The sequence below is a fragment of the Trichechus manatus genome, unplaced genomic scaffold (genome assembly GCF_000243295.1).
Source record: "Trichechus manatus latirostris isolate Lorelei unplaced genomic scaffold, TriManLat1.0 scaffold00020, whole genome shotgun sequence".
NCBI classification, from domain to species: Eukaryota; Metazoa; Chordata; class Mammalia; order Sirenia; family Trichechidae; genus Trichechus; species Trichechus manatus.
Genome location: NW_004443956.1, coordinates 19,546,607 through 19,565,299, shown reverse-complemented (window position 1 = coordinate 19,565,299; position 18,693 = coordinate 19,546,607).

Sequence of the window (18,693 nt, the reverse complement as noted above, 5' to 3'; positions counted from 1 at the left end):
CCCCCCCCCCGCTCCGAGGATGCAGGCCAATTCCGTTTCTTGCTGGGACTTCTCCTAAAGACAGGGCTTCTTGCGGTCCTCCAATCAACGCTGAGAGATTCTTCTCCCGTCCTCCACTCCCATCCCCGTCACCCCCGCCCAGCACTACAGTACCAGCCAGGAGCCTAAAAGGCATGTAGCCCTGGGTTGCGGGGAGGGTGCGATATGCCAGGGTTTTCTGTGTACAGCATTACCCATGTCAGGTCTTTTCCTCTGCATTTGGACTCTTCTCCAGAAATGCAGGGTACTGGGCAAGGGTAGCGCCTTGCCACTAGTTCAGCCTGCTCTTTTCCTCTCCGTAACAGTCTCCTGTGATTCAACGTCACAAAAGTGCATTCACAAACGTGCATCAGGACCGTAAAGGAGAAACTTTGCAAAGTAACGCTGCGGACAGTCTTTCCTGCGTGGAGTCCCAACGCCCTCTAGTGGCCCTGCTGGTCACTCGTCCGAGTAGGGAGAAGTGTGGTTTTGGCCTTGGGAGCCTTCCTGGTGGTGAGAGCGGAGGTCCCGAGTGTGGGCCTGGGCCAGTGACACGTGGCAGATCCCAAGCAGGATTACCCAGGTGAAAACTAAGCAAAAGCACACTTTCTGGAGCCAGGCGGTTGGAGAACCCCTGAAACTATTGCCCTGAGATAATCCCTAAACCTTAAACCAAAAATATCCCCTAAAGTCTTCCTAAAACCAAAAAATAGTTTAGCTTAACTAGTAAAGATTGTCTGCCTTGAGCATTGTGCTCTTTTAAGATCCATCTATATGGGATCAAATTGACAACAGTAACTCGAAGGATTAGACAGGAGACTTAGGAGGCAGCGAGTTTATGTTAATGAGGGAGGAACTCTGCCGAAAAGGAGGGTGAGAAAGGTTGCAAAACTCAAAGAATGTAATCAGTGTCACAGAATTGTACATGTAGACACGGTTGAATTGTATGTTCTGTGTATATTCTCAATAACAGCAACAAAAATAAAATTAATTATATACGTGTATAAATATACAAATACATAGATCATTAAGAGTCGGAATCCACTCAAGACAGTGGTTTGGTTTGGGGTTTATATATATATATATACATAAAGTACAGCTAAAAAAGAGAAAATGACAAAACGGTGGCACCCTCTGTGAGGAATACTCACCAGGAGACCCCGAGTGCAGAGGAGTCAGAACCCACCGCGTGGACTTGCCTACGATTCCTCCCCACTGGCCCCAGCAGCCTGCTCCAGCTGACGCCCAGCGGTTGTAGTGGCCCCCAGTAGGCCAGGTCTGGGTTAATTGTCTAAAGGGATAACTTTATTCTTAGATAACAGTGGTTTAAAAAAAAAGATTCTGTCCTGTGATATATATATGGAAAATTGAATCTTAGAGGCGCTGATTTAGGAATACTGTGTTAATTTTCTATTAGAATGCTTGAGGTGACATCCTCCCTCGCTGTTGTTTGGCTGACTCATGGCAACCTCACATACAATGAAACACCAAGTTGCCCAGTCCTGCGCCACCTTCATGATCGTTGGTATACTCGAGTCCATTGTGTAGCCATTGTGTATTTTGAGTGCCTTCCAACCTAGGGGGCTCATCTTCCAGCACTATATCAGACAAAATTCTGTTATGATCCACAGGGTTTTCATTGGTTGATTTCTGAAAGTAGATCACCAGGCCTTTCTTCCTAGTCTGTCTTAGTCTGGAAGCTCCACTGAAACCTGTCCACCATGGGTGAACTTGCTGGCATTTCAAAACTGGTGGCATAGCTTCCAGCATCCTAGCAACAAACAAGCCACCACAATGTGGCAAACTGACAGACAGATGGTGACTTCATTCCCAGAACCCCAGGGCTAGAAGGGTCTGCAAAGGGCAATCCATGGTGCCTTCTTGCAACCCGACTGCAGCCTTTTACAAAGCTGAGGGTTAGACTGGTAAAGGATGAGACTGATAGCAAAGGTTTCTCCCAGAGGGCTTCAGGCAGCACGATCGGGGAGGAAGGATTATGTGGGAATTGTGGCCCGTCACTCAGCTGTGTGACTGTTAGCAAGCCACTCACCTTCTATGACCCTCAGGTTCCTTCACTCTCCATGCCTCAGAGTAGGCTGAGATGACTGAGGGGAAGGGTCTCTGAAAGGAAAGTGCCCTGTAGGTGGAAGGCTTTTGTGGCAGTCTTCTCTAAGAAGCCCCTGAGAGTTCTTTGACTCACCTTGGAGCACTCACAAAGATGGGAGCTTGGGGGCATGAGGTTCAGTTGTGGCTCCATGACTAAGCAGCCCTTTGATGTTGGCTGAGTCACTTTGAACCTCCATCTCCTCATATGTGAAGTGAGGCAGTGGACCAATAGGCTTCTTTAAGCTCAGAGACATTCCTTTCTGAGGCTTCGTTCTACGTCCCTTAGTCACACCTCACCTGGGAGCTAGATAAGACTCTAAAGTCTGTCTACACACAGAGAAAAAAGAGGATCTTACAGTCTTTGAGAATCCTGGGGATGCAGGCACTCTGGTTCTCTAGGAGCCCAATCTCTGGAAAGTCCTGATGGAGTTACTTACTGCCTTGTAAGCCATCCATTGTCCACTGTCTGTGGGCTGCCATGTGCTGGGACGTGCTGGAGGACACAGTGACAACCACCACAAGAATAAGCAGAGATGGTCCATCTGGAGAGGTTCTAGCCTGGGCTGGAATCCCCCCTCCCAACGAGAAAAGATGGCTGAGGTTTGCCCTACCCAGATAGTCTCTCAAGCTACACTTTGGGTCCAGACATTAAAAAAAAAAAAAAAAAAAATTTGCTCTCCTTTAGAGCCAGGACTAGGCGAGTTTGAACAATTACAGGGGCTGTGCCTGGAGACAGAGAAAAGAACCCCAGCCAAAAAAACCTGTCTCGTTCTAGTTTCTGCTAGAAAGTACTTTGTTCCTCAGTCCTCCTGATTAGAGCAGTGATGGCCATAGCATGCAAACGTACCTCATCAACCCCAATGAGCATGAGATGCAGCCGTGGTGAACGCTGGGCCTGGCCAGGGAGATTGCGGATGCCAAGCCCTGGGACCAGCACGGGTCATCCGCAGAAGACCCCAAGGAAAGGAGCACGGCACAGGGATGAGGAAGACTGTGCTGGTCGTCAGGAAATGGATCAATCTACAAACAGCAGTAAGATTCACTGCCTAAGGACAGAGGGCACAGACCTCCTCCAAAAACCTGATAAAGCTCTTTTATGGAGCGCCTGGCACTGCTCTGAGCAGTTTCCATGCATCGCCTCACTTAATCATCCTGACGACTCCATCAGGAGCACAGTGAGGGGCGTGTTACTGTTCTCTTTATACAGATGGGGAAACAGGAGATCTGTGCTCAAGGTCACACCAAGAGCAAGGGAAGGGTTGGGATGCAAGCCGAGGTAGTCTGGACACTTCTAACCACTACAGGACCCTGCCCCCCAGAAGCAGCTCCTGGAACAAGGAGAGGGAGAGAGAGTCAAGCCCCGTTTCACCCCCAGGAATCATCTGTCCACTCCCGGGACTAGGTCTTGAGCTGCTTGAATAGAAGTGAAGTCCAGACGAGGAGGAGGGCAGCTGGCTCGTCTCTGCCACTCAGGTCTTGCATTCAGACGGACAGGAAGCCAAGTCTTAAAAGTGATGGTTGAAGGGCCTGAAGGAGCGTTTGGCCTGGAGAGCAGGACAGATTGGTATCTTCAAATATTTAAAGCCTGTGTCACAAGAATACAGGTGACTAGATAGAATTTAGAGAGAGGGGCTTTGGCTGAGCTTAAGGAAAGATGGTCAAGAATTAGCATTGCCAAAATATGGAATGGCTCTCTGTTAGATAATGAGGTCTCTGTCCCTTGAGGTGTTCAACAACAGGCAGGACGACAACCGGGTACCCACACTGTAGAGAGGACTCAGATGTTGACTGAAAGCTGGACTTGACCTGGAAGGGCTCTGCCTTCCTGGAAGCTAAGATTACATCCTCCCATGATGAACAAGTCCAGCCTGGGTACCCACACTCACTCCATGCCCCATGCTCTCTGAGTGACAGCAAGCAAATCGTCTCTGAGTCTCCCAGCAGTGAGGGAATTCCCTGCAATGGGGCTGGGTGTTAGGAAAAGCATCCCTTTCAGCTCTTTTTCAACGTAGAAGTTTCAGCAATAAAAATCTAATAGACAAAGGTTTATAAAATGTCCAGAGTATGTTTTATGCTACATGTAATATCCACTGTGAGAAGGACATTCTACAACTCAGTGCATACATACATGCATGATGAGGCATTGATGGTTCAGTGTAGAATTCTCGCCTTCCAAGAGGGAAACATGAGTTTGATTCCCAGCCAATGCACCTCATGCACAGCCATCGCTTATCTGTCAGTGGAGGCTTGTGTATTGCTATGATGCTGAACAGGTTTCAGTGGAGCTTCCAGACTAAGACAAACTACAAAGAAAGGCCTGGCAATCTACTTCTGAAAATCAGCCAATGAAAACTCCAGCCTATCATAAGGATGGTGCAGGACCAGGTAGTGTTTTGTTCTGTTGTGCATGGGGTGGTCATGAGTCGGGGGCCAACTCGACAGCAGCTAACAACAACAATAAACATACATACTTGTAACTAAAACCAAAGTCTCATTAAAAAATATCTAATCTTACTGTGTGTTATATACTCTGATACATTCTATTCTTTTCATGCAAAACCAATTAGTGATTAAGAGCTATGGTTGCTAACCAAAAGGTCGGCAGTTCGAATCCACCAGGCACTCCTTGGAAACCATATGGGGCAGTTCTACTCTGCCCTATAGGGTCACTATGAGTAGGAATCAACTCCACAGCAACGGGTTTTGTTTTGTTTTGTTTTGTTTTATGGGTTATGTCAAGCAGTTTTAAAATCCCTTGCTGTACGCTTACCGAGGGTCACATAAAGAATAAGAAAGAAGGGAGGGATGAGGGTGCCTTCTCTGGGGACCACTCAAGCACTGTAGCCGCTATGCCTTTGTTGGACAAAGAGGATGCAGAGAGGCAGATCCCACCCTTCCAGCAGGTAAAGACGTCTCAAGGGTGGCTGACTAGCTTCTCCCAGGACTCAGTCCTACACTTTGTAACACTCTGACCAGCCTCACGGACCAGCTTCTCTCCTCACACCAGGGCTTCAGCTCTTCACCCTGTTTCCATGGAATGGAATTCTCCTTTCTCCACAGTGAAGCCCGTGGGTAACGGTGGGGTTGGGGCTGGAAGAGGCAGGAAGAAGATTGGTGTAAAAGAGGCAATGCAGGTGAGAACTGAGGTGGAGAACAAAAAGGGGAATGAGAGGATGGAAGCGAAGAGAAGGCTGAGAAGGCTTCCAGTGTATGGGATCCATCAAAGAAGGCTCCACAAAGATGAACTTACCACAGTAAAGGAAATGTTTAAAATCATCAGGCAGTAATTGAAATTGTGTAAAAATAAACTAATAAGACCTCCAAAGCAATGCATTCAAAGAGACTACGTAGACCTGATTAAACCAAAGCCAGTTGCCTTCCAGTTGACTTTGACTCATGGCCTACCCCACGTGTGTCAGAGTATAACTGTGCTGCATAGGGCTTTTCAATGGCTGGTTTTTTGGAAGTAAATTGTCAGGGCTTTCTTCCGAGGCATCTCTGGGTAGACCTGAACCACCAACCTTTCTGTTAGCAGCAGAGTGTGTTAACCACCCAGGGTCTCCATATAGCCCTGATTAGATTTCAGTTATTACTAAAATGAAGAGAAGCCTGAAATTAGTCAATACGCCAACATGTGATGGGCTTTGTAAGGGGCTTTTAAAAATATATATAGATTTGTTTTATATTTTTATATATTTTTTCCTAGTTTAAAATAAGGAGCACACTTCTATCGTATAAAAATTAATTACCTTATTTTAGCAACCAGTGAGCTAGGACCTTACCCAAGTCATTAAACCACTGTGGTTCATCCATCTTTGCCCACACCCACCCGTTTTGGGAGCCACCCGACCCTCTCCTTCGCCCTCCCCCCTCAGAGGTGCCCCTGCAGTTGGCAACGGGCTCCTCCCAGAGGGGAATGGGGGGGCAATCTTGGCCCCACCCTTGGGGCTGTGTTCCCCCACCCCCATTTCAGCTCTCCCCAGGTCTGCAATTCCAAACCCCATGGAGCAGCCTGCCTGGCTGCCTGTGCCCCACCCTTGGCTCCTGCTCCCGTGCATCAAGCTGGGCCCTGCAGCGCCACCATGGCTTCCCCAATTCCAGGGCTACTGAGTTATTTATAGCCAGTGCTCAGTTTAAGTCCTGAAAGACTAGGTGTTCATTTTTTTTTTTTTTTTTTTTTTAAAAAGCCTTTTTAGGTCAGGAAAATGAGTTCTAAAATACTTCTGTCTGCGAATGTGCCAGGACTGCGGGACTGAGCGTTTGTTTTCTTGAGCAAACACATGATGGCTTCTCCCAAAGGGCCTTCACCCAAGCCAGGGCAGACAAGGCAATGACAGGGCTGCTCCTTGGTCTCCTGGGCAGGAGGATGTGCGCTGGCTGGCCGGCTGGCCCTGGCCGCCTCTCCTCAGAAGCCCCTTTGAAGAGCTGTGCCCCCGGCCCCACCTGCCACTGCCCACTGGCCTTCTGACCTGGTCATAACCCCTTCACTGCAGAGCCACCCTAGGGGGCAGACATGTCTCCAGTCGGCAGGGTCTGGGGATTTCCCCACAGGGGCAGGGTCTCTGCGTTTCCTCCCTCCCACCCACAGAAAGGTGTAGAGCATGATGGTTACCATGCTGGTCTCTGGGTACAGATTTTGAGGGGATGGTTGTATGTGAGAGTTTGTGTGTATGTGTGTAAATGTGTCTTGCATAAAACGCATACAAGGGATGTGTGTGTGTGTGTGTGTGTGTGTGTGTGTTAGTGTGTGTGAGAGACAGGTGGGGACAGTGGATGACTGAGACAATGAGGGGATGGAAGAAGGAAGAGTTCAGTTTGTACGGAAGGCATTTAAGACCAAAGAGTTCTTTAGCTTGATTGGGCAGTATTTTTATAATGAGTTAGAATAAGCATTCCCTAACCACATTTAATTCCAGGGGCACCTAAATTTAGTGAATAAGAGATAAAGTCCCCTTTCTTTCCAAAATGAGAAAGCTAGCTGAGAATATAAATACTATGCCCCTAGGGGAACAGAACAGTGAAGTCACTACTTAAATATCAAATCCTTTTCTGAGATCAATTTTGAGAGGAATGGAGTGGAGCATGACGACTCCTGCAAGAGGTGCTGAGAGGGCCGTGAGGGGTGCTGAGGGGGCCGTGAGGGGTGCTGAGGGGGCCGTGAGTGGTGATGAGGGGGCCGTGAGGGGTGCTGAGGGGGCCGTGAGGGGTGCTGAGGGGGCCGTGAGGGGCAGGAGGCCGGCAGATGGTGGTGGAGACTGTCGACTTCTGTCTCCCAGTGCTGGTCCTGGTGCTGTCAGCTCCGTAAGGTGCAAGCAGGAGCTCAGGAGCTTGTGCTCCACCATGAGAGTCAGAGAAAGTGGAGCATGTGGGGAAACAGTAGTCCTTTTTTTTTTTTTGGTAGGTCAGTATGTCAATCAATAGGTACTTATTAAGAACTGCTGTAAACCTGGCCCTGTTCTAGACACTATGGAAGATCTTAAAGAATTCATATACTCTTCCTTCAAATTTTTTAGGATATAAATTGGAAAAACAAAAAACAAGATTACATAGGAAGAAATTAGAGAGTGATTTTCTATCTTTCCTTCTACTCATTCTTCCTTTCTCAGCATCACTATAAATAAGAGTCATAGCAATTCTGAGCCAGACACTAGTGTTTCTGTAGCATTGATATTAGCCTCTTCCAGTGCCTATCCTTGTGACCAGTATATAGTTAGGCATTCAGTAAATATTGAATGAATGAGTGGAACGGTTAAACAAGTGAATGAAGGTTTTACAAGCATCTCAAGGCTGGTTCCAAACATACCTACCACAGCTTCCAGGCAGAGTAAAAATCATAAAGAAAAGGCTTAGCCCAAGTGGTGGCACAACTGTGACGTGTGTGCCCAGAGCTGCGATTCCCACGCATTGATAGCACAGATTATCTTTCTAGGGCTTGGTCAGGTTCTGGGTGATGCCTGTGGGACGTGCATCAGCTTACACAGGGATTTTGTCAGAACTCAGAACCAAGGAGAGGCTGAATAGATTTCCAGCAGGGAAATAAGGAGCGAAGAGAAAGGGCTGTTGAAGACAGTGTGCATATAATGTCTGATTTCCAGGTATATCATCACACCTTTCAGCCTCTCTGAGGAAAAGAAAATGAGTCCCAGGTAGCGCGTGTTTGAATATGATAAGCTATATTTAGTCTTGCAGGTCTGAATGAAGCAAGAAGAATTTTGCCCTTTCTTTCTTAAGGGATGCTATAAAAATAGCATTCATACACGTGAAAGCACTTTGAAAGCCAAAAGGTGCTTGATGAGTGTGAGGTGTTTATTGCCATCATTATCATCATTATTTTCTCATGTAAGAAGTTAACAATCATCTGGAGACTGGAACAGCCGCCAAGATGCTGCCTGGATAGAATTTTAGACATTGGCCAGCCCCAGAGAAGTGCTTCTTTCTGATCACCAGAAGACATCCAGCACAGGAGGGTCTGCTTGTTTAGAGTGTGTCAGGTGTTGGCTGCCTGGTTGGTTTCACCCTTTTCTCATCTTGGTGAAATTTGAGGCCTTGAAAAAGACAAAGTTCACCCAGTGTTGCTGTGAACTCTGCTTATTCCATTGGTTATGATTTGGACCCAAACCTAATTACAAAGGAAGAGCAAGTCCTCAGCAGAATCCCAAAGGCACAGTGGCCTTCCAAGGCCTAAAGAAACAAAAGGACTAGACTTGGAACCCATACCCAGTCTTTGGTGGGGAGTTGTCTTTGTTTCTACTTTCTAAGCATATGTAAGACCTCGCCATAACTGACCTCTTTATTGAAAAGCTGGATGGGCTTGCACCACACAAGCTGTCAGTCAGTCCATTGTTCACTTTGCTATAATTACTTTATACTTTGTTCACTTTATTATAATTCGTTCGTGACCGTCAGAGCATCCCAACTGTGTTTGTTGAAGTCCTGCCAAGTAATACGTTGTGCTTTCCTTTGCTATCTCATCCCCAAGGCTACTTGTCAGTATGCTATTTTGTTTTATTTTTTGTTTTGTTTTCTTAATCTATTGATGTGCTAAGAGTTCCTTCTGAGGACAGTTAAATAAATCGTTAAGTTAAAAATAGATGTGACAAAACAGAATCTATTAGTTTACTCATCCTTAAGAGACGTTAATTTATTAATGAATATTTTCTATGGCATAAAGTAAACCTGCTTTATTTATTAAGGCAAGTGGAAGCGATGGGGAAGGGAATGAAGAGAAACAGCTAATTTCAATGTTTCATTGGTAGAGGTCATAATTTATAATTTTTAAACAGTTGTTGTTGAGTTGACACCAACTCATAGAGACCCCATGTGTGTCAGAGTAGAGGAACTATGCTCCATATGTTCTTCAGTGGCTGATTTTTCAGAAATAAATCACCAGGCCTTTCTACCAGGGCACCTTTGGGTGGACTCGAACCTTCAACCTTTGTGTTAGCAGCCAAGTGCGTTAACTATTTGCACCACCCAGGGATTCCTATGTTAACCCAGGAATGTGTTAAAATTCACTCACCCTTAAAAAGTTGTTTACTAAGTTACTTTTTTCTATCAAATTGTAATGTTTGGAGGGATTGAGAGTGGAGAAGCAAAGCTGAGGGCAACGTCCAGGAGATGTCACTGGGCAGCCGAGAGCCTGAGAAGAGCAGAGGAGTACTGAGAGCAGAGGTAACTCAGGCTGACGAGGCCTGAACACCCTGCCACCTCAGCACCCCGGGCTGGCTGCCATCCCCCCTCTCCCACAGGTTCCGAACAGCAGCAGAAAATCCTCTGCTTCAACCACTCCTCCAACTTCCTTCTCCCTCAACTTAGCAGTTACATAGAGTCTAGCACATTCCTGATTTCCAGTCACCACGGAGGAGGTCTCACCAGCGTCTCTTGTTCATTCATTCCACAGATGTTTTTGTGCGAGGTGATGGGGATCTGGAGACTGATAAGACATAGTCCCTCACTCAAGGACCTCACCGACCAGTGGAGAGAGGCGAGCAAACAGACCATTGTAGTGCGCGATAAGGCAGGGGTGTGTACAGGATGCCATCGCAGTGGAGAGCAGGGATGGGGTGCTGGGGAGGCAGCCTGGAGCAGAAGTCCTTCTAGGAGCTCTAAAGGTGAGGATCAGCGGCTGGCCTGGGGAGGGCCGCTCAAGTGCCTCCCGATTTGTTTGGGGGGCCATCTTGTTTCTCCTCCCTATCGAGGAGAATTCTGTGATAGAAACTACCCCAGAAGTCACTTCATTCCTTGGGTAGGAATCTTCTCCCTTGAGGAAAAGAGAAGGAAAGGAGAGATTGATAGTCAGATCTCCTCAGGCACCCCCTTGTGTTTTGAAACTTAAAAGTTTCCAATCCATGTATTATCCTCAGATCCAAGTTAAACCCTCCCCTAAACAAAGAGGAAGGAAATACACAGTAAAACCTGTGAGAGCTGGAAGCTGCGGAAGGCAGAAACCTGTCAGAGAAGGAAAACCCAAATATTTTCCACTAAAATGAGTGACAGAAAAGTGGTAAGACAGCACCCCGTCAAAGGCAGAAAACTTTCGAGACCTGGAAAACCAGGAAAAACAAGGCAGTCCCATCGAATTCCAGCTCTCACAGATTTCACTGTATCAGCTTTTAATTTTCCATCAATACTCAAGTAGGTTCTACCTCCCTGTCCTTTCTTTCTGGGTGGGAACCACACAGCCGAGAGCAGTGGTCACACCTGCAGTCCTCAAAGCTGTGGCCGGAGGTGGCACAGGGAATGCCCCTTCTCCTGCGGAAGTCTCCAAGTCTTGCCCTCAAATACAGGCAAAGTCCGCCTCAGCCCTTCACCTGTTTTACAGCACCATCTGGTGGAAAGTTGTGGAACCAGGTTTCAGTAAAGATCTGCTTTTCTGATCTTCCTCTGATGCCAGGTCTTCATTATGAATAAAGTCAGGAACGAATGCAGCAAGGACCCCCCGACAGCGATCTACATCTGGGGGCACGGCTGCTTCTGGCTCATTATTTGGGGGAAGGGAGGCAGGGCCTTGACCCGGATAAGACTGGCAAAGGAAGGCTAACACAGAGAATCACCAGGAGCAGAAAGGCCTGGTGCCCTTGAGGCAGATGAAAGGCAGAAGGAACAGTATGAGTGAGGGCCAGATGTGGACAGAATGTGTAGATACACAGCAGTTTTCTGGGTGCCCTCAGTTAATATCATGTTATCATTTCAATTTTTAAAAAGGTGATTTTGAAAATATGGAATTCACTATGAATTGCTTTTGTATCTTCGTAAGACTTTTCATAACAATAAATTTACAAATCAGCAAAAACAACAAAGCAAACCTTGTGTCAGACAACGTGTGTTGCCTTTTGGTTTAGAATATGCAGTAGATGGTTTATGGATGACATTGGGGAACATATCAGACAATGAGGGGAACAATTATAATGAATTACATCTGTAAAGTCACTACTTCCAAACAAGATCACATTCACAAGTACCAAGGGACAGGACTTCAGCATATCTTTTCATGGCAAAATGTCCACACTGTAATTATGGTATGTCCTGTAATCTGTGTTGGCTGCTTCAAAGGAAGCATGAAGCCTGGCCCTAAGCCTCAAGAGGTTCAGGGAAAATAAGGAGTAAACTTCTGCAAGAGTGAGGCACTTAAATAACGGTGTAAGAACGTGCCAGGGTCAACAGGCAGGAGAGCGTCCCAGAGGCTGAGTTCAGAGGGGGAGGTGCCGCCATGCCAGAGCACTCCACTGTGGAGACTACAGTAATTTCCCGGGGCTGTGTAACAAAGTACCACAAACTGGATGTCTTAGAACCACAGAAATGTATTTCTCACATTTCTGGAGACTACAAGACAGATGCAGGTGTTGGCAGGGCCATGCTCTCTCTGAAGGCTCTAAGGGAAGATACTTCATGGTCTCTTCCAGCTTCTGGTAGCCCCAGGCGTTCCTTCATTTGTAGCAGCTCACTCCAATCTCTGCCTCCCTCTCCACATGACTGTCTTCCCTCTGTCTGTCTCTCTCTGTCTGTGTCTCTTCTCCTCCTTTTCTAAGAACCGTCTACTCCAGGAGGGAGGGCAGTGGTGCTTCATGCAGGAGACACAGGTTCGATTTCAGTCAATGCACCTCATGTGCTGCCACCTCCCCTTTGTCAGTGGAGGCTTGAGTGTTGCTATGATGCTAAACAGGATTCAGTAGAGCTTCCAGACTGAGATGGACTAGGAAGAAAGGCCTGGCCATTTACTTCCAAAAATCAGTCGATGAAAGCCCTATGGATCACAACAGTCCGATCTCTAACCGATCATAGGGATGGCGCAGTACCAGGCAGGCTTTTGTTCATTGTTCATGGGTTGCCATGAATTAGAGGTCAACTCAATGGCAACTAACAACAACAACAACTCCAGTAGGACATCATGTTACCTTAGCTAATTACAGCTACAAAAACTCTACTTCCACCTAAGGCTCATTCACAGGTACTGGGGCTTAAGACTTGAACATATTTTACTGGGGGACACAAATCAACCCATAACAAAGACCAGGGCTGAAAGAGAGCTTAGCGATTCCTTGGTCTACTGTCCCCATTTATGAGATGGGGAAATTGAGGCCTGAAGAGGGGCAATGATTTACCTGAAGTTTCTTTTGATCTCAGAGATTCAGAGATTGCTCCCAAGCCCAGACCCATGTCTCCAAGATGCTGGGCCAATGCTCTGGCCAAACCACAGGCCATCGGGCCACAGAGGAAGGCTCTAAACTGGGTGTATCATGAATCCAACCCCCTCCCCCCACCACCAGAGGAGCTACAGCTATGCTGGCCATCGTTCTTCACCTGGCAGGGCTCCTGTGTAGAAAGCTCTGACAACAGGTTTCAGTTCCCATTGACATTCCAGTCACACAGATAAAATTGCGCCTCTAACAAACAGTGGTGGGGATATAGTTTGGTATGACCTTTTTAGAGAGTTGTTAGACAAAATCTATCAAAACGTGAAATACATAAACCATTGACTCAACTGTCCTACTACCAGGAATTACTTTAAGCCTAGACAAGAATATTTATGGCAACGTGACTAATCTCTACAAACTGGATATAATCTAAACGTCCATCGACACGGATTTGCCTAATTAATTGGTTAATCAGAGTCCATGGAATACTTTGCAGCAATTAAGAAGAACACTCTAGATCTATATTTATTAACAGGGGAAAATGACATACTACTGAGTAAAAAAAGCAGGTTACAACAGAGCCTGACTGGTAGGAACCCATTCATGTATATGTATTATTACGTTGAATCATGAAGTTGCTGATATTCGACCATTTTTTCATGTACAGAAACAGAAATGTCATATGCTTCAACTTAATATATGCATAAAAACATATCTGAGCGATTGTCATGAAAATATGACTCACAAAGTTATGATTTCCGTTGACTTTTACTTTCTTTATAAAGTGGAGAAGTTCAGGGACAGCCTTTGAAACTCACAGACTTGGGTCCAATTACCAGCTCCAGCCACTCAGTAACATGGTCACATTGTGAGATTAACTTAATCTCTGCAGACCTCCTCTGCTTTATCGCTAAAAGGGTGTAATAATAGTTCATAACTCACAGGGTTTTGTGGGGAATAAATAATACACTGTACATTAATATAGTCCCAACAGTTACAAATCCCAGTAAGTGATAGCTAGTACATTTTTTACCAAATCAAAGATGCCATAGATGTTAAGGTATGCCATTATCTTATTACTATGAAGAAAGAAAAAGCATTGCTGATAAATTAAGACATATTTCAGAATTTTTATTTTACATTTATTGAAAGACCTTTTTAGACTTTTGTACACATAGATTTTCATCATCTATCACTCTTGAGTACACATAAAAAGAAAAATATAAGTAAATTAAATAGGTTAAGGTAGTCCTAAAATGCATTCCCCTCCAGAGTCCTGCTCTTCTGAATCACCTTTCAAGTCTGAGTTGTTGATGTCCATCTTTTTCCACATAACATTATCCAGTGGATCATCAAGAGTGTTGGTGATGCAGCATTTCTTTAAAAAACACCCACTATTGTCTCTAGGATTTTCTTTCAAGCTGTTGAAATCAATTGTGTAAGGGTTTTGTGTCTTTGTTTGTTCTTTTTGGTTTTTTATTAGCTCAGTGAAATGGATTTTGAAATTTATTTCATCAGACATACAAAAAAATTGAAGGAATATTACAATGAACACCCATGTATTCCATCACCTAAATTCAGCGTTAACATTTGCCATATTTACTACACACACACACACACACACACACATTTTGCTGAAACATTTGGAGGTTGGAGATATGATGCTGCTAAATACTTCAGTAAGGACATTCCTTACATAACCACATGATCATTACCCCAGCTAAGAAAAATTGACAACTATTCCCTAATGTAATCTAATATCCATTCCATATTCAGGTTCCCCTAATTGTTCAAAAAAATGTCTTTTGTATTCCCATGCTCCCTCCACCAAATCACGATCCAGCCAGGTTCACAGGCTGTGCTTGGCTGGATCTGTCAGCCTCGTCTGCTGTAGAGCCGTCCCCCACCTCTCTTCCTCGTTGCACTGTCCAGCCATGCTGCACATTCTGGATTTGCCCCACCATTTCCTCATGATGCTGTCGGACTTGCTCTGTGTCCCTGTATTTCCTATAAACTGGAGGTTAGGTCTATAGGCTTGGTTGGAATTAGGTTAAACATTTTCAGCAATAACATGTATAGATAACACTGTGAATTTCATGCTGAATCACACCAGGAGACACGTGATGGTAAGTTGTCCCAGAGTCAGTGGCACTAATTTTGATCATCTGGTTAGTAAGGTGGTGACCACAAGCTCTCTCCTTCATGAAGGTGTTTCCAATGTAATCAGCAGGTAATCCGTGAGTGACCCTTGAGCACTGGGTGAATACCCTGCTGGCCAATGGCCTTTCACCAACCCTCACAATCTTTGCCTGAGTCAGTTACTCCATCTGAGGTTGCCAAATGGTGATTTTCTAACTGTCATTTCTTCGATGTTTATTAATTGACATTCTTCCATAAAGAAGAGTTCTTCCTCATCAACTGTCGACAAACTATAGTTTCTCCTAAAAAAGATGGGTAAATGCTTATTTCATTCTCTTTACTATTTTCCAGAATAAAGGGTTGGGATAACAATCACCTCCAGTGGGGGAGAATAAGAGCTTGCTTTCTTTATTATTTATATATTTTTCATCACTGTGGATTTGCATAATTTTATTTACTCTATATTTTACAATTAGTGACAGTCATTATGATTTTGACACTCAAATAGTGCTAAAGTTGGTCCCTTCAGCCTGGCTAATGGGTCCTCTTGACACACCCTATCTGTATTTTAGAGTCCTTGGGTGGTGCAAATGATTAGTGGGCTTGCTGCTAACCAAAAGGTTGGAGGTTTGAGTCCACCCAGATGCACCTGGGAAGAAAGGTCTGGCAATCTACTTCCAAAAAATCAGCCAATGAAAGCCCTGTGGAGCACAAGTCTATTCTGATGCACATAGATGTCGCCATGAGTCAGAATCGACTCAAGGGCAACAGGTTTTGTATCTGTCTTCCAGGGCTTCCTTGCCTTCTGACACAATGAGACATCCCAAGGCCCCCTTGTCTTTTCCTTGTTCCTTACCATTTCTCCAGGAAGCCCTGGTTCCTTTGGTGGGGAGTGATATTTGGAAACCAAGGCCTGGGCACAAAGTATGCTCATAGCTAGTAGGTGTGCTGTTATGTCTCAGCCCTTTCCATGGACTGAGCAATTCAGATTTAACATTACAGGCTGTTCTTCACTTTCTTGGTTTGATAGTTTTATCTCTTTTCACTTAACATCAAAAATTTTAGTTCCTGATAATATTAACCTATTGCTTATTTTATGATACTAATATGTATAAAGTCATTTCAAAATTACAGTACCAATATTTAAACTAACAATAAAATTACTTAGTGAATGTTTAAAGTTCTTTTTGTCCTTAGAAATTATCTTGTTTTCACTTAACAATACAAGCTGGAGATCACCTCAGATGATCCATGGAAGTCTTCCTCATTCCTTTGTCCAGTATGCCATGGTGTGGCTATATCAGAGTTTATTCACCCAGCCCCTTGTGGTTGGACACTGAGGTCATTTCCAAGGTTTTGCTTTGACAAAGAATGCCCCAGGGAAGAACCAGGTGCCTATTTATTTTGAACATGTGGCACCATATCATCAAGAAGTGAGATAAAGGAAAATCCAATACCTCTACAACAAAAAGACAAGTAATCCAATTAAAAAATGGGCAAAGGATATGAACACTTCACCAAAGAAGACATTCAGGCAGCTAACAGACACATGAGGAAATGCTCGTCATCACTAGCCATTAGAGAAATGCGAATCAAAACTACAATGGGATACCATCTCACCCAGACTTAGCTGGCACGAATCAAAAAAAACAGAAATAACAAATGTTGGAGAGGCTGCAGGGAGATTGGAACTTTTTTGTGTGTGTGTGTGCTTTAGGTAAAAGTTTACAGCTCAGGTTAGTTTCTCACTCAAAAATTTATACACATCAAAAAATTTAAACACGTACTTTTCAATGACATTGGTTGCAATCCCCACAATGTGACAGCACTCTCCCTTTCCACCCCAGGTTCCCTGTGTCATTCATCCAGTTCCTGTCCCTTCCTGCCTTCTAGTCCTGCTTTTGGACAGGAGCTGCCCATTTGATCTCGTATATTTGATTGAACTAAGAAGCACATTCCTCAGGTGTATTAATTTTTTGTTTTATAGGCCTGTCTAATGTTTGTCTGAAAAGTAGGTGTCATGGATTGAATTATGTCCCCCAAAAAATGTGTGTATCAATTTGGCTGGGCCATGATTCCTGCTATTGTGTGATTTTCCTGTATGTTGTAAATCCTGCCTCTATGATGTTAATGAGGGAGGATGGGTGGCAATTGTGTTAGTACGGCAGGACTCAATCTATAAACTTGGGTTGTGTCCTGAGACAATCTCTCGAGATATAAAAGAGAGAAGTGAGCAGAGAGACAGGGGGACCTCATAACACCAAGAAAGCAGTGCCAGGAGCAGAGAGTGTCCTTTAGACCTGTGGTCCCTGTGCGGAGAAGCTCCTAGTCCGGGGGAACATTGATGAGAAGGCTGACAGACAGAAAGCCTTCCCCCGGAGCTGATGCCCTGAATTTGGACTTTCAGCCTACTTTACTGTGAAGAAATAAATTTCTCTTTGTTAAAGCCATCAACTTGTGGTATTTCTGTTATAGCAGTACTAGATAACTAAGACAGTAGGCTTTTGGAATGGTTTCAGTTCTGGGTTAGCAGAGCTTCCGGGGGCCATAGTTTCAGGGGTACCTCCAGACTGTCAGACCATTAAGTCTGGTCTTTTTATACGAATTTGAATTCTGTTCTACATTTTTCTCCTGCTCTGTCCAGGACTCTCTGTTGTGTTTACTGTCAAGGCAGTCATTGGTGGTAGCCAGGCACCATCTAGTTCTTCTGGTCTCAGGCTGGTAGAGTCTCTGGTTCCTATGGTCCTTTAGTCCTTTGGACTAGTATTTTCCTTGTGTCTTTTGTTTTCTTCATTCTCCTTTGCTCTGGGTGGGATGGGACCAATAAATGTATCTTAGATGGCCACCCACAAGCTTTTAAGACCCCAGATGCTACTCACCAAAGTGGAATGTAGAGCATTTTCTTTACAAACTAATATACTCCACTGGTCCCACCCTATCTGGAGCAAGGGAGAATGAAGAAAACCAAAGACACAAGGGAAAGATTAGTTCAAAGGACTAATGGACCACAGCCTCCACCAGACTGAGTCCACACAACCAGATGATGCCTGGCTACCACCACCGACTGTTCTGACAGGGATTGCAATCGAGGGTCTCAGACAGAGCTGGAGAAAAATGTAGAGCAAAATTCAAACTCACAAAAAAAAGACCAGATTTACTGGTCTGACAGAGACTGGAGAAACCCCGAGAGTGTGGTCCCGGACACCCTTTTCACTCAGTACTGAAGTCACGCCTGAGGTTCACCTTTCAGCCAAAGATTAGATGAGCCCATAAAACAAACAATAATACATGTAGCTCAATCATGTTGTCATAGATTGAATTCTGTCCCCCCAAAAATGTGTGTGTCAATTTGACTGGGACATGATTTCCAGTATTGTGTGGTTGTCCTCTATTTTGTGATTGTAATTTTATGTTAAAGAGGATTACAGTGGGATTGTAATACCCTTACTAAAGTCACATCCCTGATCCAATGTAAAGGGAGTTTCCCTGGGGTGCGGCCTGTATCACCTTTTATCTAACAAGAGATAAAAGGAAAGGGAAGCAAGCAGAGAGCTGGGAACCTCATACCACCAAGAAAGCAGCACCGGGAGCAGAGTGGGTCCTTTGGACCTAGGGTTCCTGCACTGAGAAGCTCCTAGTCCTGGGGAAGATTGACAACAAGGACCTTCCTCCAGAGCTGATAGAGAAAGCAGTCCCCTGGAGCTGATGCCGTAAATTTGGACTTGTAGCCTACTAGACTGTGAGAAAATAAATTTCTCTTTGTTAAAGCCATCCACTCGTGGTATTTCTGTTAGAG